This window comes from Eulemur rufifrons, chromosome 2 (assembly GCF_041146395.1).
Source record: "Eulemur rufifrons isolate Redbay chromosome 2, OSU_ERuf_1, whole genome shotgun sequence".
In the NCBI taxonomy this organism is placed as follows: domain Eukaryota; kingdom Metazoa; phylum Chordata; class Mammalia; order Primates; family Lemuridae; genus Eulemur; species Eulemur rufifrons.
In genome coordinates, this window is record NC_090984.1 from 20,018,554 (window position 1) to 20,039,463 (window position 20,910).

Consider the following 20,910-nt stretch of genomic DNA (forward strand, 5'->3'; position numbering starts at 1 on the left):
AGGAAACAGTGTGATAGTGTCTTATAAATTTAAGCCAACACCTACTGTGATAGAAAGCCTTTAAGGTGGAGCCATATGAACTCCACTTCCTGATAGTCACACCCTTGTATGACTGTCTCCCCTTCAGTGTGGGCTAGACTTACTGACTCACTTCTACAGAGTAGAATACGGCAGAAGTAAGGGGATCCAAGACAAGATGATAAAGATGATGGCTTCTGTGTTGGGTACTCTCCCCTCTCTTAGATTGTTTCACTCTGGGGGAAGCCAGATGTCATCTCATGAGGCAGTCATGTGGCAAAGAATTGAGGCCTGACATAGCACACAAGTGAGCTTGGAGATAGATTCTCACCCAGGCAAGACTTGAGATGAGCATAGCCCCTACTGATACCTTCACTGGCCCTGAGCCAGAATTATTTGGCTAAGTCATTCCCAGATTCCTCACTTAAAGAAACTCTGAGATAATAAATTTTTGTTGTTTTCAGCCTCTATTTGTTATACAGCAATAGATAACTCAGAAGCCTACCGTATGACCCAGCAATTCCACTCCCACGTATTTACCCAAAAGAAAACATGTATACACAAAGATGTGTACCTGAATTACTTGTAGTAGCATTATTCTTAATAGCCACAAACTGGAAAAAACCAAATGTCCGTCAACAGGTGAATTAACAAATTGTGGTATATTTAGACAGTGAATACTACCATCAATAAAAAAGGACAAACAACCGAAACATATAACACAGATGAATCTCAAAAACAGGTAAGGTGAAAGGAGCCAACACAAACCAATACATGCTGTTTGATTCTGTTTATGAAATTCTAGAAAATGCAAACTAATCTATAGTAATAGATGGCAGATCAGTGGTTGCCTGGGGCTAGGGACAGAGGTTAGGGAATGACTGCAAACGGGCATCAGAAAACTTTCGGGGGTGGTGAAAATGTTCTGTATCTTGATTGTATTAATAGAAATGAATATATAGAGATACCTCTTATATATTTGTCAGAACTCATTAAACTGTATATTTAAAATGAGTGTACTTTATGGTATGTTAATTATATCTCTATAAAGTTGGTTTTAAGAAAGAGAATTTCTAGAACAAAGGAGTAAATAATTCCTTTCTATCCTATAATGGTTAGGCCAGTAATTCTCAAACTTTACCATGCACCAGAATTACCTGGAGGGCCTGCTAAAGAGTAGACTCACGGGCCCTATCCCCAGAGCTTCTAATTCTGTAGGTCTGATGTGGGGTCTAAGAATTTGCATTTGTAACAAGTTCCCAGGTGATGATGATGCTACTTAGTCTTGGTCTGCACTTTGAGAACCACTAGATTACGGTACAGTTTGAGTGTCTGTGACATTCTGTGTTGTACAATCTTTTAGGATTGAAACCAAAGCAGATCCAAAGAATACTACCAGGTTGATAACAGGAATAAAACTATTATAAGGAATTCATTGGGAGAAAAATGGAAATTGAACCACCTAGAAAAAAGATAAAAAAGAGAAACCTGATAACATTCTTCACTTCCTACCCTGGATTTTTTCTTTTTAGTTTCTATATGAATATGCTTTATTTCCTTAATTTAGACTATAAATTTTCTAGAACAGAAATTGTGTCTTATTTACCTTTGTATTCCTCCAGGTTAGATTTGGCACCATTGCCTTATTCATAGTAAGTGTTTATGAATTTACTGTTGATAGTTGACTGCTAGAATGACTTGTAATTTCTTACGTTTTACTAAAAAAAAAAACAAAACTATAAGCTTTGATTATCAAGGATTTTTTTTGAAAGAATATATCAGTCTTTGCATATTTTATTTTTAATTTATATGAATAAGGCAGAATATTATCACCTCAATCTTTCATCTTCTGAAACATAGATAGAAATATGTTTTATAAGCTCTAAAAATAATTTTGTATGAAATGACCTGGAATTGCCCAAAAGAACAGAGTGCCCAGTGCCACACCTTTATACCTCATTCTTACAGGTTCTACAAGTTCTTCTGGTTCACCTTCTAAACATGAGAAAAGAATGTTAGCGGCTACTTTAGTCTTATCTCAAAAAGATAAAAATTCATCAACTGGAAAAACTTCCTAAAATTTTTCAATGCTTGTGATGGTTATGCTTTTGCAATATCCAAAATGGATTACTGTCACAATAATAAGAAATGAAACAGAGAAAACTTCTGGTCTGAAGATAGTGGCCTAAGTTGGATTTCTCTTTTCTTCCTAGAAAAAGCACACCGTCTTGGTTACTGCAGCTTTATAATAAATTCTGAAATCAGGTAAGTAAGTTTTCCAACTTTGTTCTTCTTTTTAAAACTATTTTGGATATTCTTGGACCTTTGCCTTTCCATATGAATTCTAGAATAGCTTGTCAACTACTACAAAAAAAAAACCAAAAAACAAGTTGGGATATTGCCAGGGAATGTGTTGAATCTATAGATCAAAATCTGTATATTGAAAATAAACCCTTATGTTACTAATATTTTTGACAAAGATGCAAAGGCAATTCAATGAGGAAAAGATAGTCTTTCAACAAAAGGTGTTGGGATATTTGAATATCTGTATGCCAAAAATGAACTTAGACCTTCACCTTACACCATACACACAAATTAACTCAAAATAGATCACAGACCTACACGTAAGAGCTAAAACTATAAAACTTCTAGAAGAAAATATAGGAGAAAATCTTTGTGACTTTGGGTTATGCAAAAATTTCTTAGATATGACACCAAGAGTACAATCTACAAAAGAAAGAAAATTGACAAATTAGACTTCAAAATTTAAAAGTTTTTCTATTTAAAAAATATCATTCAAAATGAAAAGGCAAGCCATAGAATGGAAAGAAGATATTTGCAAATCATATATCCAATAAAAGACTTGTATTCAGAATATACAAAAATTTCTTTTTTTTTTTTTTTTTTTTTTTTTTGTGAGACAGAGTCTCACTCTGTTGCCCGGGCTAGAGTGAGTGCCATGGCATCAGCCTAGCTCACAGCAACCTCAAACTCCTGGGCTTAAGCGATCCTACTGTCTCAGCCTCCCGAGTAGCTGGGACTACAGGCATGTGCCACCATGCCCAGCTAATTTTTTGTATATATATATATATTTTAGTTGTCCATATAATTTCTTTCTATTTTTAGTAGAGACAGGGTCTCACTCTTGCTCAGGCTGATCTCGAACTCCTGACCTCGAGCGATCCACCCGCCTCGGCCTTCCAGAGTGCTAGGATTACAGGCGTGAGCCACCGCGCCCGGCCTTTTTTTTTTTTTTGAGACAGAGTCTTACTCTGTTCCCCAGGCTAGAGTGCCGTGGCGTCAGCCTAGCTCACAGCAACCTCAAACTCCTGGGCTCAAACAATCCTCCTGCCTCAGCCTCCCGAGTAGCTGGGACTATAGGCATGCGCCACCATGCCCGGCTAATTTTTCTCTATTATATACAATATAATTTCTCTATTATATATAATAATATATATTTTTTAGCTGTCCATATAATTTCTTTCTATTTTTAGTAGAGTCGGGGTCTCGCTCTTGCTCAGGCTGGTCTCAAACTCCTGAGCTCAAACAATCTGCCCGCCTCGGCCTCCCAGAGTGCTAGGATTACAGGTGTGAGCCACTGCGCCTAGCCCAAAGATTTCTTATAACACAAATAAAAAGACAACAAACAACCCAATTAAAGAATTGGCAAAAGATCTAAATAGACCTGTCACCAAAAAGATACATAAATGACTAATAACCACATGAAAAGATGCTCAACATCATTTGTCATTAGGGAAACTGAAATTACAACCATAATGAGATACCATTATATATCTACTAGAATGCCATTATAGCCATTTTTAATTACATAAAAATATAGGTAATCTAGTTTGGCAAGGATGTGGAGAAACTGAAAGCCTCATATATTGCTGGTGGAAATGTAAGATGGAACAACCACTTTGAAAAAGTGTGCCAGTTTCTTAAAAATTTAAACATATTTATCATACAACTGAGCAATTCTTCTCTTAGTAATCTACCTAAAAGGAATGAAAACATATGTCCACTCAAAGATTTGTACACAAATGTTCATAGCATATTTTTTAAAATTTAAACATTTTCTGGGTAAACCAAAACTCAAAACAAAAAAAAAGTTGAACTAAAAACATTACATTAAATTCTAAAGGATGAATGGAAGAAACACAAATGATTCTAGCTACAAAGTCTGAGATGTGGCCAGGCGCGGTGGCTCACGCCTGTAATCCTAGCACTCTGGGAGGCCGAGGCGGGTGGATCGTTTGACCTCAGGAGTTTGAGACCAGCCTGAGCAAGACCGAGACCCCGTCTCTACTAAAAATAGAAAGAAATTATATGGACAACTAAAAATATGTACAGAAAAAATTAGCCGGGCATGGTGGCGCATGCCCGTAGTCCCATCTACTAGGGAGGCTAAGGCAGGAGGATTGCTTGATCCCAGGAGTTTGAGGTTGCTGTGAGCTAGGCTGAGGCCAGGGCACTCTAGCCTGGGCAACAGAGTGAGATTCTGTCTCAAAAAAAAAAAAAAAAAAAAGTCTGAGATGCAAGAAGGAATAAAGTCAAAGAAAGCAGTAAATACGATAATAATCTAAATAAACACTATAGAAAAATGGTAAAATCCTTTGGGTTTAATTGATATAAATATAGCCTTAAATACCTGAAAACAAGAGCATGACAATTGGGAGGGGGTAAGTTAAAGTCCTTTTATTTTCTGGGATGAGAGGAAAAGTATTAACATTAAACTTTGATAAGTTAATAATGCATGTTGTTACTTTCTAGGGTAATTACCAGCAGAATAGAAGCAGTGTATAAGTCCCAACTAGCAGAAGGGGTAAACTGAGTAATTTTTTGAAAATAATTCCAAAAGAAGGCAAAAGGGGAGAAAATAAATATGAAACCCATAAGATAAGCAGTGAAAAGCAAATACAATGGCATAAACTCAAAGTCTCTATCATAGTGGGGGTTGTCTACATTTTTCTCAGTATAGAGAGAACCAGTCTACAAAAAAATGAATAAATAAAGGACTCATGAACTACATGATGAGCAAACTTGACCTAATGAACATATATAAAACAGTGCTCCCAACAACTGCTAAATATACATTTTTCAACCATACACAGAACATTTATAAAAAACATTATCATTATTGAACAGCAAGTTTCAGAAAATTTCAAAGGACTGAAATCATGCAGAGTAAGTTCTATGGCTACAGTGAGAATAAACTAGAAATAAATAGGTCAATGAAGAAATTAAAAATCGATTTTAGAAAATTTTAATTATAAAAATATCATATAGTAGAACTAGTCCATGAAACTAAAGCAGCATTTAAAGAGAAATTTATAGCCTTAAATCCATGTAGTAAGGGAAAAAAGGCTTACAAATTAGCTAAACATCCAACTCAAAAAGTGAAATGGAAAAGATACACAATTTAGAGAATTAACAAAGCCAAAAGTTAGTTCTTTAGAAAGTCTTTAAAAAATTGACAAATATCTTATTTAGCTTTAAAAAAGAAGGAAATTTTGTCATTTTCAGAAATATGGATAGATCTGGAGGACATAATTTTAAGTCAAATAAACCAGGCACAGAAAGACAAAAAAAAAAAAAGATTTTACAAAAAAAAAAAAAATTGACAAATATCTGTTGAGGCTGATCAAGAAAAAATAAGAGAAGGTAGGAACAACCAATGTCTCTAAAAAAAACAAGGGGGAGAAATTTACAGATCTTGCAGATATTGTAATGATAAAACTATTATGAACAAATTTATAAAAATTTGGATGAAATTTAACAATTTCTATAAAAAAATAAGTTAAAGAAATTGACATAAGAAACAATCTGAATAGTTCCATAAACGTTAAAGAAATAAAAAAAAAATTAATAGAAAAATCTTCCCATAAAGAAAATTCCAGGCCCAACAAGAACATTCCATGTTCTACCAAACATCCAAATAAGAAATAATTCAGGCCAGGCAAGGTGGCTCACACCTGTAATCCCAGCATTTTGGGAGGCTGAGGCAGGAGAATCACTGGAGGCCAGGAGTTTGAGATCAGCCTGGGCAACACAGTAAGATTCGGTCTCTACAAAAAAAATCTTAAAAATTAGCCAGATGTGGTAGTATGTGCCTATAGTCCCAGCTCCTGGGGAGGCTGAGGTGGGGGGATCGCTTGAGCTTAGGAGTTTGGAGGTGCATTGAGCTATGATGGTGCCACTGCACTCCAACTTGGGTGAAAGAATGAGACCCTGTCTCTAAAAAGAAAAAAAGAAAGAATTCCAATTTTATATTAATCCTTCTAGAAAATAGGAAAAAGGAGGGGAAATCCCTAACTCTTACGAGGCTAGTATAATGTTGATAACAAAATCTGACAAGGATGGTATTAACAACCACATCTTCTATTTGTTGTATTCTGATGCTTTGACATTTTGGGTTCTTGCTGCCCCTGGAGGGACTGCACCTCCCAGAGTTAAACAATTCCTAGAGATAGTAAACAACTTACCTGGAAGCACACTTTTCAAATGCAAACCAACCAATCCAGGGCCTACACTCCCAACCACCTCCTCTATTGAGCTCTTACACTCTAGGTCATTGTCCGTCTGCCCTAATCACCCCAAGGCCAGGTACCAGACAACTAGGGACATTCCCTATGCTCAGAGCCCATTGAAATTATTCAAACTAACCAATCCTAAACCTGCTTACCCTGCTTTGCCCGCTCCTTCTCATAGAAACCCATAATAAAGGCCTTTACCCACATTTCCTTCTGTTCCCTCTGCCTCCTGAGCCACACCAGTGCTTCCCTATGTGGCCCTGTATGGCACACCATGCCCCTTTTCTCTCAGGATCTCTGGGTACGATAAACCTCTTCCTTTAAGACAGTCATTTCTGGGCCAGGTGCGGTGGCTCATGCCTGTAATCCTAGCATTCTGGGAGGCTGAGGTGGGAGGATCGCTCGAGGTCAGGAGTTTGAGACCAGCCTGAGCAAGAGCGAGACCCTGTCTCTACTAAAAATAGAAAGAAATTATATGGACAACTAAAAATACATATAGAAAAAACAAAATTAGCCGGGCATGGTGGCACATGCCTGTAGTCCCAGGTACTCTGGAGGCTGAGGCAGAAGGATTATTTAAGCCCAGGAGTTTGAGGTTGCTGTGAGCTAGGCTGACACCACAGCACTCTAGCCTGGGCAAAGGAGTGAGACTCTGTCTCAAAAAATAAAAAAAAAAAAAAAAAGACAGTCATTTCTGCTGGGAGTGGTGGCAGGTGCCCATGGTCCCAGCTACCTGGGAGGCTGAGGCAGGAGGATCACTTGAGCCCAGGAGTTTCAGACCAGCCTGGGCAACATAGCAAGACCCTGTCCACCCCTCCCCCAAAAAAAGTCAATTCTGTGTCTGTTTGTCTTACCATATCTAATTAAAACAAATCCTGAACACCCTTAAAACTAGAAAGAAAAATCATAGGACAATCTCACCATGGACACAGACGCAAAAATCTAATAAAAATTGCAAATTGAATCTATCAGCATATAAAAAGTATATTACTCATGACCAGATGGGTATATAAGAGAAATGCAAGGTTAGTTTAACATTAGAAAAAATTCAATGTAATTAACTTTTAACAGATTAAGGAGAGGCTATACGATTTCAATAGATTTTTTTTAAAAAAAGGATTTCCTAAAATTCAATAAACTTTCATGATTAAAAAAAAAAACCCTTACACTAGAAATAAAAGGGGAACTATTTTAATTTGATAAAGGGTATATATTTTTAAAACCCCTACTATAAACATCTATGTAATAATAGTACATTGAAAGCTTTCCCTTTGAGTTTGGGAACAAAGAAAGAGCATTTACTTTTACTTCTGTATTTAATATTGTACTGGACTTTACAGATACACAGGGAAGCAAGAAAAATTGTAAAAAGCTTAGGAAAGAAACAAATTATTATTCATAGATAGAATAACCAGATGATAATCTAAAGATTAAAATTGAGAGATTAGCACAATTCTAGGATATAAAGATCAATATACAAATTTCAATTGTATTCTATATCCCAGTAACAAAAAGAGAGAAAATGAAATTTAACAAAGCAACACACAAAAAAAATATAGAATATCTTCATGACCTTGGAGTTGGGAAAGATTGCTTAAACAGGACTCAGAATCACCATAAGGCACAACCATAAAGAAAAATTAATAAGTTTTTTTCATTAAAAGACACTATTAAAGAGCACAAAAAAAGCACAGAATGGAAGCAGAGATTTGCAGCACAGAAAACTGAAAACATCAAAAATATCAAGTTCCTAGGAATAAATTTAATAAAATATGCATAAGACCTTCAGAAAGAGAATTATAAAATAAATGTAAAATAATTGCAAAGTTAAAGGTTACCTAAATAAATGAAGGAATATACCATACTTATGGATTGGAAGACTAAACACTGTAAGAATGTCAAGTCTCCCAAATTGATCTCTAGATTCAATGCAATGGCAATAAAAATAGCAGGAGATTATTTTTGTGGAACTGCAACTTCATGATTTGGAAATAAAAGGACTAACAATAGCCAAAGCACTCTTAAAGAACAAGAAAGAGAGAAGCCTTGTTTAATAAGATAAAGTCTTATTATGAAGCAATAATAATTTGGGCAGTATGAAATTGGTACAGGGTTAGACAAATAGGCCAATCAAGCAGAACGAAGAATCCAGAAACAAGCCTTTGCATGTGTAACAACAATAGCATTGCAGAGCCATGGGAAAAGAAGAGTTTTTCAACAAATGGTGCTGGGAGTCAGATTTAGCATTCTAATAACATTCAGCCATTGGCTTCAAGGATCTTGGGTAGTAGCTGTTGGCAGCCTGATGATCCCTGAACCATAGTTTTAGCACTATGTTCTCGAAATCAGTTCTAGTACTAGTCAGTAGTTTCAACCGTGGCAATGATAGTACCTCCCGTAGCAGGTTATTTATAAATTAATAGTTTGGGTTTAAAAAAAAAAAAAAGACAACTTTTTATTTTGAACAATTTTGGACTTACAAAAGAGTTGCAAAAATAGTACAGAGTACCCTTATATCCCTCAGCATGTTTTCCATAATGTTAACATCACATATAGCCACTGTCCGGTGACCAAAACCAAGAAATTAGCATTGGTATACTATAATTAACTGAAATACACACTTTGAATTTCACCAATTCTTCCACTAATATTATTTTTCTATGCTGGGATCCTATTGAGGATCCCACACTGCATTAAGTTGTTACTTTTCCTAAGTCCTCCAGTCTTGCAGGCCAGTTTGGCATTGTTGTCCTGGCATTCATTCCTTGAGGCATGGCCTAGATCCTACTGCTTATTTCTTCTAAAACTTTGTAAGCATTTAATTTCTTGTATTAAATTTTTTCTTCCTATTTAAAATAGCTAGATTTATCTTTGTTTCCTGCAAAGGAAGGCTGCCTAACACAGACAGGAAACCCAGAAGCCATAAATGAAAAAGTATACATGTTTAACATTAAAAAATCAACTTTTATATGGGAAAAGACTACTATAAACAGAGTCAAAAGAATAAAAAGACTGAGAAAGTATTTGATGTTTATAACAGGCAAATTATTAACAGTTGTAGTATACAAAAAGCTGATCATTTAATAAGAAAATAAATAGCAAGATAAAAATGGGTGAAACTTAGGAACATTCCACAGAAGAAATCTGAATGTCTAATAAACTCGAAAAGATGTTTATCTTCATTAACAGAGTCAGAGAAGAAATAAAAGCAATGATGAGATAATTTTTCATTAATTACCCAACAAAAATTAAAAAGAATAGCACTTTCAGTGACCACAAATAAGCAGCCTGGAAATGGTCACATGAATTCTCCGATGGTGGGAATGGGAATTGCTATTCTAAAAGGCATAGCAGAGAATAGCTGAATACCTATCTAACACTGGAGTTCCTAGCCAAAGTAGAAAGATCTTGATTAATAACCTGGGCATGAAGGTTGGGATTCCATTAAGGCCAAAACCTTAGAAGTATGAATCATGTCCTAAGAGTAAGGGTTACATGCCAGAAATAGATCTGTCCTAGGAAAGTCTCAAACCTAAATGAAAGGATTAAGGTGATCTATCAGGAATCTAATTGCTTTCCAGAAAAAACTCAGAACTCTTCAGTAGAGGATAACATAATCCAAAGTCTATAAAATACATCTCCACCAATGTCAAGCATATAATCAAAATTATTAGACATGAAAAGCAGCTGGAAAATATTACCTGTAGCTAAGAGAAAAAGCAGTCAATGAAATCAGACCATAGATGACCCAGGTGTTAGAATTATCAGACAAGGGCTTTAAAGAACTATGATAAATACGTTAATTAATTTAGAGAAAATGATGGAAGGAAGACATGGAGTATTCAGCAGAGAAGTGGAAACTCTAGAACAGACCAAATGGAATGTCAAGAACTAAAAAGTAAAACAGCAGAAACGTACAGTTCACTGAATGGTCTAAACATCAGACTGGACATAGTAGATGAAAGGATTAGTGAACTTGAGGACAGCTGAATAGAAATTATCCAAATAGAAGCACAGAGAGTAAAAGAACGAAAAAAACATATAGTATCCAAGTGCGGTGGGACAATATTAAATGCTCTAACATGTGTAATTGGAGTTTCAGAAGAAACGAAGGAGAATATGGCAAAAACAATATTTGAAGAGATCATGGTCAAATCATCTCCAAGATTTCTGAGAGACATAAACCCCGGGATCCAAGGATTTCAGCAAACAAGGAGGACATATCTAGACATATCACAGTCAAACTACTAGACACCAAAGAAAGAAAAACTATAAAAGCAGCCAAAGAGAAAAAAGTAAGGTAAATTACCTGCAGAGAAATAAGAACAATGCCTAACTTCTCATTGCAAACACAGGAAGCCAGAAAATAACAAAATGACATCTTTCAAGTGCTTTCAAGTGCTGAAAGAAAAAAATTCTAGAATTTTGTAAAAACACTAACGGGATTAAGGGCAAAAAGAAAGACACTTTAAAAACAAAAGTGAGAGAATTTGTGATTAATAGACCCACACAATGAAAACAGACCAAAATAATTTCTTCAGGCTGAAAGTATAAATGATCCCATAATGAAGCCTGAATTCACAAGACGGAATGAAGAACACTGTAAGTAGTAAATATATGGATAAATATAAAATCATTTTAACAAAAATAATAAAAGTAGATAATGAGGTTTATAATATAAGTAGATGTTTAATATGTATGGCAGCAATAATGAAGGATGGGAGGGAGGAAAAGGAAATATATGTTGTAAAGTTGTTAAATTATACATGAAGTGGTAAAATAGTAATTCAAAGTTAATTATGATCATATAAGGATGCTTATTGTTATCCCTGGAGCAACTACTAAAAAACGATATGCAGGCATAACTAAAACACCAGTAAAGGAGATTGTCTCAGTCCATTTAGTGTTGCTATAAAGGAATATCTGAGGCTGGTAATTTATACAGAAAAGAGGTTTATTTGGCTCACAGTTCCAAAGGCTGTACAAGAAGCATGATGCCAGCATCTGCTTCTAGTGAGGGCTTCAGGCTGCTTCCACTCAGGGTCGAAGGTGAAGTGGAGCCATCATGTGCAGAGATCATATGGTGAGGGAGGATGCTAGAGAGAGGAAGCTGGGCTCTTTTTAACAACCAGCTCTTATGGAAATTAACAGAGTGAGAACTCACTCCCAAGTGAAGACATTAATCTATTCATGAAGGATCCACCCCCTTCAAGACTCAAACACCTCCCATTAGGCCCCACCTCTAATATTGGGGCTCAAACTTCAACAAGAGAAGAGATAAAATAGAATATGAAAAAATATTTGATTAATCAAAAGAAGGTAGAAAGTGAAAACTATAAAATGAAAAATAGAACAAATGGAACAAATAGAAATCAAATAGAAAGATGGGAGATGTAAGCCCTGTCATGTAAGTATAGTAAATGTAAATGGACTAAATACTCCAACTAAAAGACATAAATGGTCAATAAAGAGAAAAAGAAAACAATTTATCAATAACAGAAATGAAAAAAGCAGCATCGCTACAGATGATTCAGACATTTTTAATAAGACATTGTTATGAATTACTTCACGCATGACATTTGATGACTTAGATGAAACAAATTCCCACAAAAGCACAACATTCTCAAACTGGCATAAGGAGAAATAGAAATTGAAATAGCCTTCGTATTTGTTAAAGAAATCGAGTCTCTAATTTAAAATCTTCCCACACAGAAAACACCATGCCTGGATGGCCTCACTGGTGAATTCCACCAAACATTTCAGGAAAGGAAATGATAATCTTATACAAACTCTTTCAGAGAATAGAGAAAGAATGGACATTTCCCAACTCATTGTTTTGAGGCTAACATAAACCTGACACCAAAACCTGACAAGGAATTAAAGAAAATTATCATTAATCCTCATGTACTTGGACTGAAAAATCCTAAACAAAATATTAGCAGGTTGAATCTAATGATATAGTAAAAGGATAATATATCACGACCAGTGAGGGTTTATCACAGTGATGCATAGTTGGTTTAACACGTGTGAATCAACATGACTTACATTAACAAAATACAGGAGAAAAATTAAATTGTTTCTTCAACAGGTGCAGAAAAGGCATGTGATAAAACTTCAACAACCTTTCATGAGAGAATAAAATCTCCACAAACTAGGGGAACTTCCTTAAGCTTATAAAGAATATCTACTAAAAACCTACAATAAACATCATACTTAATGTTGAAATATTAAAAGCTTTTCCCCTAAGATTAGAAACAAGGCAAAAATATTCAATTTCACTACGTCTATCACCATTATACTGGAGGTCTTAACCAGCACATTAGGACAATAAAAAGAAACATAAAAATTGGAAAGGAAAAAGTAAAGCTGTCATTATTCACAGATGAATTCCTCCAATAGTGAAAGAAAGTGAGCATGTGTATACATCATATATGATTTAAGAAAAGCCAGCAAACAGGGTAAACAAAAAGTAGACAGAATCACCAAGCAAAAAGACTTTATATGATAGGCATAGAGCCACCACCCTACTAACAATACATTCTTAAAAATAAGAGTAATTTAAACAAGAAAGGACTTCGAGCTTTAAACTGTTTCAAACCTCTTCCATACAGGAACTCTGTTTCAAACCTCTTCAATAGAGTGCTCAAATCTCAGAAATAGACCAGAAAGATTTTTCTGTTAGTTGGTTAAAAATACCCTTATCATACATTTAAGAATCTCCCACTTATATGTTAACTTTGCTAGTCTTACGATAAATATTACCAGTTTTTTCTCAGGCCTGACTCAGTGTGCATCAGGAAAAGAAAGCAAAATATTGTGTATAAAGCCAGCAGGAAAATCACTGTAGAGACCAATACATCTCAATACCCCCCAAATCACTTCTTTTTTTTTTTTTTTTTTTTTTTGAGACAGAGTCTCACTCTGTTGCCCAGTCTAGAGTGAGTGCCGTGGCGTCAGCCTAGCTCACAGCAACCTCAAACTCCTGAGCTCAAGCGATCCTCCTGTCTCAGCCTCCCGAGTAGCTGGGACTACAGGCATGCACCACCATGCCCGGCTAATTTTTTCTATATATATTTTTAGCTGTCCATATAATTTCTTTCTATTTTTAGTAGAGATGGGGTTTCGCTCTTGCTCAGGCTGGTCTCGAACTCCTGAGCTCAAACGATCCGCCCACCTCGGCCTCCCAGAGTGCTAGGATTACAGGCGTGAGCCACCGCGCCCGGCCTCAAATCACTTCTTAAACATTGAGATATGGTAATAAAAGAATCTTCAGTTTCAAGACCTTTCATATTATTTTTAAAAGCTTTTGGCTTTAGAATTTAATGTAAACAAAATTTAAAAATTCCCTTCAGGCTAAAACACTTTTCTAGGAAAATTATTTGGGTCACATCTCGTCAATTTGTTAAAAAGTAACAAACACAATTTTAAAAAGCTATCTTTCCTTGAAGGCCAAATATAATTTTTCTATAAACTACATTAACAAAAATATGTCTGTTCTCCTTGCCCCTTATTTTCCTTTAGTTGGCATTCAAGCATCTCCTTGTGATATAAAAAGCTGGCACACATGGCTATTACCACTAATTAATTTTCAGAAAGGCAAAAATAGAAAAGCAAAATCTTGAACTTCATATGGTTACATCAACAATTGGAATAAAAAAATTTTCTGAAATGATGAACAAAAACATTTAAAAGGACAACTCAAAGAAAAAGTACATTTTTTTGATATAAGGCATTTAGAGTAAAATATTACTTTAGAAATAACAAAGATTCACTAGCAATTAATGATGGAGAACTAAGATATCATTCTATACAAAAGCCATGACTTTATATTGAACCTATTCTACAGGACTTAGCAATTGCTTTCTGCAGACTTACTTGGTTGCAAAAGTTTTTAGCATTTCTTACTGCATGGGAAATCAATTTTCCGAAGGCGTTCCCCAATTATATTAAAGTGCAAGGCTGAGCTATGCTGATATTCTATTCCTAAAAGTAAAATGTAAACTGGGCCATATATGGAGAAGATGCCTGTCAATAGTAACACTTCAATAGTGCAATTTTACATGTGAATCAGCCTATTGTAAACATTTTCTTTAAACAAGTCACTTCATATAACCACTATTTACTAATAAGACATCACAGTTAAAAACAAAAACTGTCCCTGACACTGTAGCATATAAAAGAGATCTTTATAATGTATCAGTTTCCAATGCTTTGAGTTTTAAGTAACAGATAACCCAGTTCACAATCACATAAACAAATACAGATTAATTTATCTCCCAAGACAAGAAATCTTGAACAGAGCAACTGCTAAAGTTCTAAAGTTGGTTTACTAATCAATGATTATCAATATTTTCAATATTTTTGTTTCACCATCCTCAGTGCATTAACTTTTTATACTCATATTTATTGCCTAATGGTTCCAAGACAGTCACTGCAGCTCCAAGCATCACATCTAAAGTCAAAGCAAGAAAACAGGGTTACCCCAGCCCTGTCTGACCCTTTTATTATAAAAAGGGAAAGCCTTCCATGAAGTCCCCCAGGAGATTCATGGACTGGAATCATATTACATGGCCACTGTAGCAATAAGAAAGTTTAGAAAATCTAATATTTAACTTCTCTAATTTTTATGGTAGAGGTAACGAATGGATATTGGATTGGCCAACCAGCAGTATCTGCCACAGTCCTCAACCCAACATGCACATACAAACTTCATTCATTAAATATACGCATACTCTCCTCAAGACAACCCTGTTATCTCACCCAATTACTGCATCCAGCTTGAAGCAGAATCTCTGGGTGATTTTTCTATTTGTTCTCTCAAGTCTGAATATGGCAACTCTTGTCTGACCATCTATATAACTAAAACATAAACTATCTGTCTCTAAACAACCCTCTCCTGTAAAATAACTGTGAAAAAGAGAGAACAGAGTAACTTCAATAAGAACTCCCATTCAGAAAAGGGGATAATGGAAAGCACACAGTTGTCAACAGTCCACAATCCTTACCATATCTTACTGGACAGAAATTGCCGATTTCCTGGCAAGCAATAAACTCGACTCTTTGGTTAGTCAATATGGTAGGTCCTAGTTTAAGTCTCAGAAGAATCTGCTTCATCATTGTCCTCTGTGGCCATATCTAAGGTAGGTTTTGAAATGGATGCCCTTCCCAGGGGCTCCACAGCTTTTGTAGCCTACTTTATGTTGGTTTGACTTAGGGACATAAAAATGGGAATCGCTTGGAGACTAAAAACAATCAGAACTAGCTGCCAGCTTTGTAATACAATTCCCTCAAAAACATATCAAACTTCTGTTCTACTTGCTTCAGATCAATTCCTTATGTGAATAACCATAGCTAAAAAACATTTCCAGATAATACTTAGGCCTGGAGATTCTCATCTCTTTGCTGCTGACCTCTGAATTCATAACAGACTTCAGGCAATTCTAACAATAACCTTAGATAGGGAGATGCTACCATTAACTCCTGCAAAATTCCACATTATGAAGCTCTTTGTCAATTTGGAGCTTAAGGCAGCGTACCTCTACAGCAAAGCTGTATTTTCCCCACTCTGTGCTTTCATGCGGAGGAGCACTAATTTGAGTTCACTCACCCCCTTCCATAGGCTCATACTGAAAAGTCGCAAGAAGTAACAAATGCATAAAAATATTCCAAAATTTTCCTATTATTTTTTCTAATACTATAGCCTCAGTTCGCACAGAGTTAGCCTTCCATGGAACAGCAGGCACAAGTTAATCAAATGCTTTGCTATCATGTATCAACGGCTACAACTTTCCTTTCTTTATCTTTCTCCATAATGTCTGGGGATAGGCAGTCAAGGTTGGAACTGCTGTTCAACAATGTCCCAGATTCTTTCACTCGTCCTCCTCAAAGGTCCTCAGCTTGTTGGAATCACATTTTCAGCCTCATGCTTGTCATCTCATGGTTGCAAGATGGCTGCTACAGCTCCAGGCTTCATGTATGCATTTAAGGAATAAAGCAAGAGGAATAAGCAGAGTACCAGCCACCTACGCCCTCTGTATCAGAAAAGCAAAAGCCCTCCCCGACTTCCTTTCAAATCACTGGCAAAGGGAAATGAATGGGATTGTCATGACTAGCTTCAGCTAGTCATGGTTTTTTGCTCGAACCTGGGCACACTGCTGCCCTAACAAAATGAAGGTAAGCAATGGGGAATGGGGATTAGGATACCTGCCATACATAGATATTTGTAGTTTTAAGAAACCAATCTCTCTTTGGTGAAATTTCAGATACTATAATAGAAGTGGGGGGAGGGAAGCCCCTCAGACAGTATAATAGAAATATATTTTAGGTAAAGAAATTTCCACTCAAGCAAACTCATTCTACTTAGGAGTCTATCCCTGAAATTAGCACCCTTAAGCAAGCAATTCTGCTTTTCACAGGCTCTTCCCTTCCTTCAATTCTGAACCCACAGATTCTCTAAAATACCCATGTTTATTAACAGCTGTTTCTATGGCAGCAGAGCCCCTGGTTGCGGGGAGGGGGGACAGGGATGGAGGCTATTTATAAGTTAAAGATCAACAGCACATTCCAACAGCAGCTATTATTGATGAAATATTTGTGGCGTTTCTAAAATAGATACTGAGGGGAAAAAAACCTGAAAAATATTTAAGGTGCCTGTTGTTCACCAAGAATCTCTTGATTATAATTTGGTTTCCCAACTAGGTCCACCACCTGGAAGAAAATGCTTTGATCATCCTGGTTCAACTGGTTTATGTAACAGTTTTATCTCCTTATCTATTAATAAATTTGCATTCTGGCATTACATACTAGGTTTATAAGGTTGTTAGACCAATTTAATCAGTAGTGTCTGGAACACTACTGATCAGATCAGTTAAGACCACAAGATTGAGGGTCAGCCCCTGGTAAATTCACTAAAGTTATACCAGACCCCATGTGGTCTTTTGAATTACAGCAACTGATCTGCCCCAGGCTATAGCTATAGCCCTTCACATCACTAAGTGTATCAGCATGAACTTCTTTCTTTTCCCCACCGCCCCCAGACAGGGTCTCTCTATGTTGCCCAGGCTTGTCTCAAGCTCCTGGGCTCAAGTGATCCTCCTGCCTGAGCCTTTCAAGTAGCTGGGACTACAGGTATGTGTCACCATGCCTGGCTAAACCTCTTTAAAATGTTTATAAAAGCCATAAATCAATTTTCAATCCATGAAGCTCACAAAAGCCACTTTATTTCACTTAAATTGTGCCACTATAAATATACCCAAGGCACCAACCATTCAAAGTACGATAGTTTCCAAGCAATCCTCAGCTCACACTTTTCACGTATAAAAAGGAATGTCGTATAGGTATACAGTATAGAGGGCATGGGCTACGGAGCCAGAAGGCTGGAGTGCAAATCCCAGTTCCACAGTACAATATTCTACCCCACAGTGGGTGTGTGACATTGGGTAAAAGTCATTCTTTCCAGTTTCCTCATCTATACATGAGGGCTGGGGTAGGAGAGGACAGAATGATAGTACCTACTTCAAATGGTTATCTGATATAAAATGAATTCTACACGTAAAATAGCTGGAACATAGGAAGGATTCAACAAGTGTTAGCTATCATTATTACCCTTAACTGGAAAAATTAAATAGCGTATGGTTGCATTCTATGCAAATGTAAGATGATTTGATAATAAAGATTCACTTTATATGCTAAATACAAAATAACACAAATTCCCCCAAATTAATAATTCATCAAGAATCACAGTTTCGAAGCTGTTTAGTGAGTGATTTATAAACTCTTTTAAGCTACTGCCACATGGCAATATCAAACTTTCCATTCTTTGCTGCCAGAAATAGTCTTGAATTATGCATGTCTCCTACAAAATGCTATAGCTCTGTATAGAAATGTAATGGAAAGAAAAATCATCCAGCTCCCCACTCCGCCACTCCCTCAGCGCTGCCTTGCATACCTTGGTCTCCCTAGAGCTTTCCTATGTCCTTGAAGCCTAGAAACTCAGTCTGCAACACCCCAAGAGGATATGTCTCCAAACAATGTCCTGGGAAAACATCTCTGAAATAAGGGGGCCAATCAGCCTAGTTACTTTTCACATGTGTGTGCCCTATGCAGGCCTGGAGTAATTATCTTCCTCCCCATTTTCCTTGGTATACATAACTGGTGATCCTTAATATTTCCTTGCTTAATATTTCCTCTGACGTGTCTACTTTCCCTCCTACTCAAATGCTTCTTTCATTTTCATTTTACTTGCTCACCTCCATGAACACAAGCCTCTTTTTTCTTTTGCTTCTGATTCTCACACCTTCGCTCTCAAACCCTCTCAGCCACACTCACTGTACACCTAATTCTTCAACTTTTCCCTCTGCCCCATCCATCAGCCATATCTACTAGGAAAGTCCATTTCTTTGAGGACAAACTCTTTCCACTCTAATAAAAATCTGGTTCTCTCTTAGATCACAAGGTACCTTTTCCAATATAACCATTTAATCCTTACTTTCAACTTTTTCTCTGACTCAGTGGAAAGAAATTGAGGAACAGTCTTTTCTTTGCTCTCACATGCTATTTTCAGATTATCATACTGTGTGGTCCACTACTCATTGTTTGAAATCTCCACCTTATCCCACATTTCAGAGAACCATCCTCAACAATTCTATTTGAACACACTGTTCTATAAATTTGTCCTTCCATCCTTCTCTCTAGTCTTGGTAGAGGTGATACATTAAGAGTCCACGATTCAACTTCTGTCAATGCTAACGTATATGTACTTAGAGAGTATTACATGAACCAGAAAAATTAAACATGTTAATGATGGTCACATGGTCAACAATCCAGTTGAATAAAATACATCACTATTTCTGCACTCATAAAATAACTTCATAGTACTCTTAAAGTCAAGTTCTATAAATTTATATATTCTATCAGTAGTAACATATCATGTTAGCTACTGCCTTAGACATAAATCACCATCTGCTTTTCAAAAGAAACTATAGCATCATAAGGCTAGAAGGCCTTATGATGGGTATAGAAGTTGAGCATATAAGCTATTCTTGACAGATGATCACTACTTAAAAGACCTTCTAGAAAGATTCTACAATTTCCCAAGGTAAATAATCACAATCTTAAACATTCTTAATTTCAAAATCTTTGATTTTTACAATTTAAATTTATCCTGCTACTTTTCCCCTGTAGAGATTGGAAAAAGACAGGCACCATCCTCAGTACGACAGATCTCATCTACTTGAAAAGCATTATTGTCACCCCTGAGCCTTCATTTTTCTCACCTCAAGAACTTGGACTTTTCTCCAGACTCCTGTTCTCCAAAACTTTAATTCTGGTCACATTTTAATTCTATTCATATTAATTTTTTTTGAGACAGGTCTCACTATGTTGCCCAGGCTAGTCTTGAACTTCAGGGCTTAAGTGACCCTCCTGCCTCAGCTTCCCAAGTAGCTGGCACTACAAGTATGCACCAGTGCACCCAGCTCATATTATTTTTAAATCACAAAGACTAGATTTAGATTAAACCAGTATAAAGCAATTTGTTGTTTTTTATTTATTTATTTTTATTTATTTAATTGTTTTGAGACAGAGTCTCGCTCTGTTGCCTTGGGTAAAAGAGTTCAGTGGCGTCATCATAACTCACTGCAACTTCAAACTCCAGCCTCAAGCGATCCTCTTGCCTCAGCTTCCCAAGTAGCTGGGACTACAGGTGCCACCACGAAGCCCAGCTAATATTTCTATTTTTAGTAGAGATGGAGTCTCGCTCTTGTTCAGCCTGGTCTCGAACTCCTAAGCTCAAGCAATCCCCACCCCCACAACCCCATCTTGGCCTCCCAGAGGGCTAAGATTACAGGTGTGAGCCACTGCACCCAGCCAATTTTTTTATATAAATAGTTAACATATAATTGAACATAGTTCTATACATATAGGCTTCTCAAACATTAGACTTGAGACCTAGAAAATTAAAAAATTATAGAATTTTCCTATTGCAGAGGCTGCTCTTGACTGTCTATTAGTTAAGTCAAATCAATGATCTAGGCATATAGTTAACAAAATATGGCTGCACATATAGCTCTAAAACATTAAAATGAATGAATACTTACCTTATCTGTCCTTAGATGAAAATTTTTCTTCTAGATTGCAGAATAGAGAGGAAACTGGCTGTCTCTTTATGGTTCATGTCTATTTCTTTTGCTTTAATAGAAATTGTAGACACCGTAAAGAAAAAATAAAAACAAAATATTTATGTAACAATTGTAGTAATGCATGAAGAGAAAGAAAGTACAATAATATGTTTACAAATTTCATACGAACTTTTCCTTTTACTTAGTGATACCTCAAAGGACTTTACAATAAGAAGCAGAAG

The 20,910-nt window shown here is 36.2% G+C and overlaps 1 protein-coding gene across 1 annotated transcript in view; it reads right to left on the reverse strand.

Moving 5' to 3' along the window:
• Positions 1-20,702, reverse strand: part of NRG4 (neuregulin 4) — a 118,998-nt gene extending 98,296 nt beyond the window's left edge. The window contains exon 1 of the mRNA XM_069456981.1: positions 20,648-20,702. The gene's annotated coding sequence lies outside the window, so the exon portion shown is untranslated. The remainder of the gene's footprint in view (positions 1-20,647) is intronic.
• Positions 20,703-20,910: the final 208 nt, after the last annotated feature.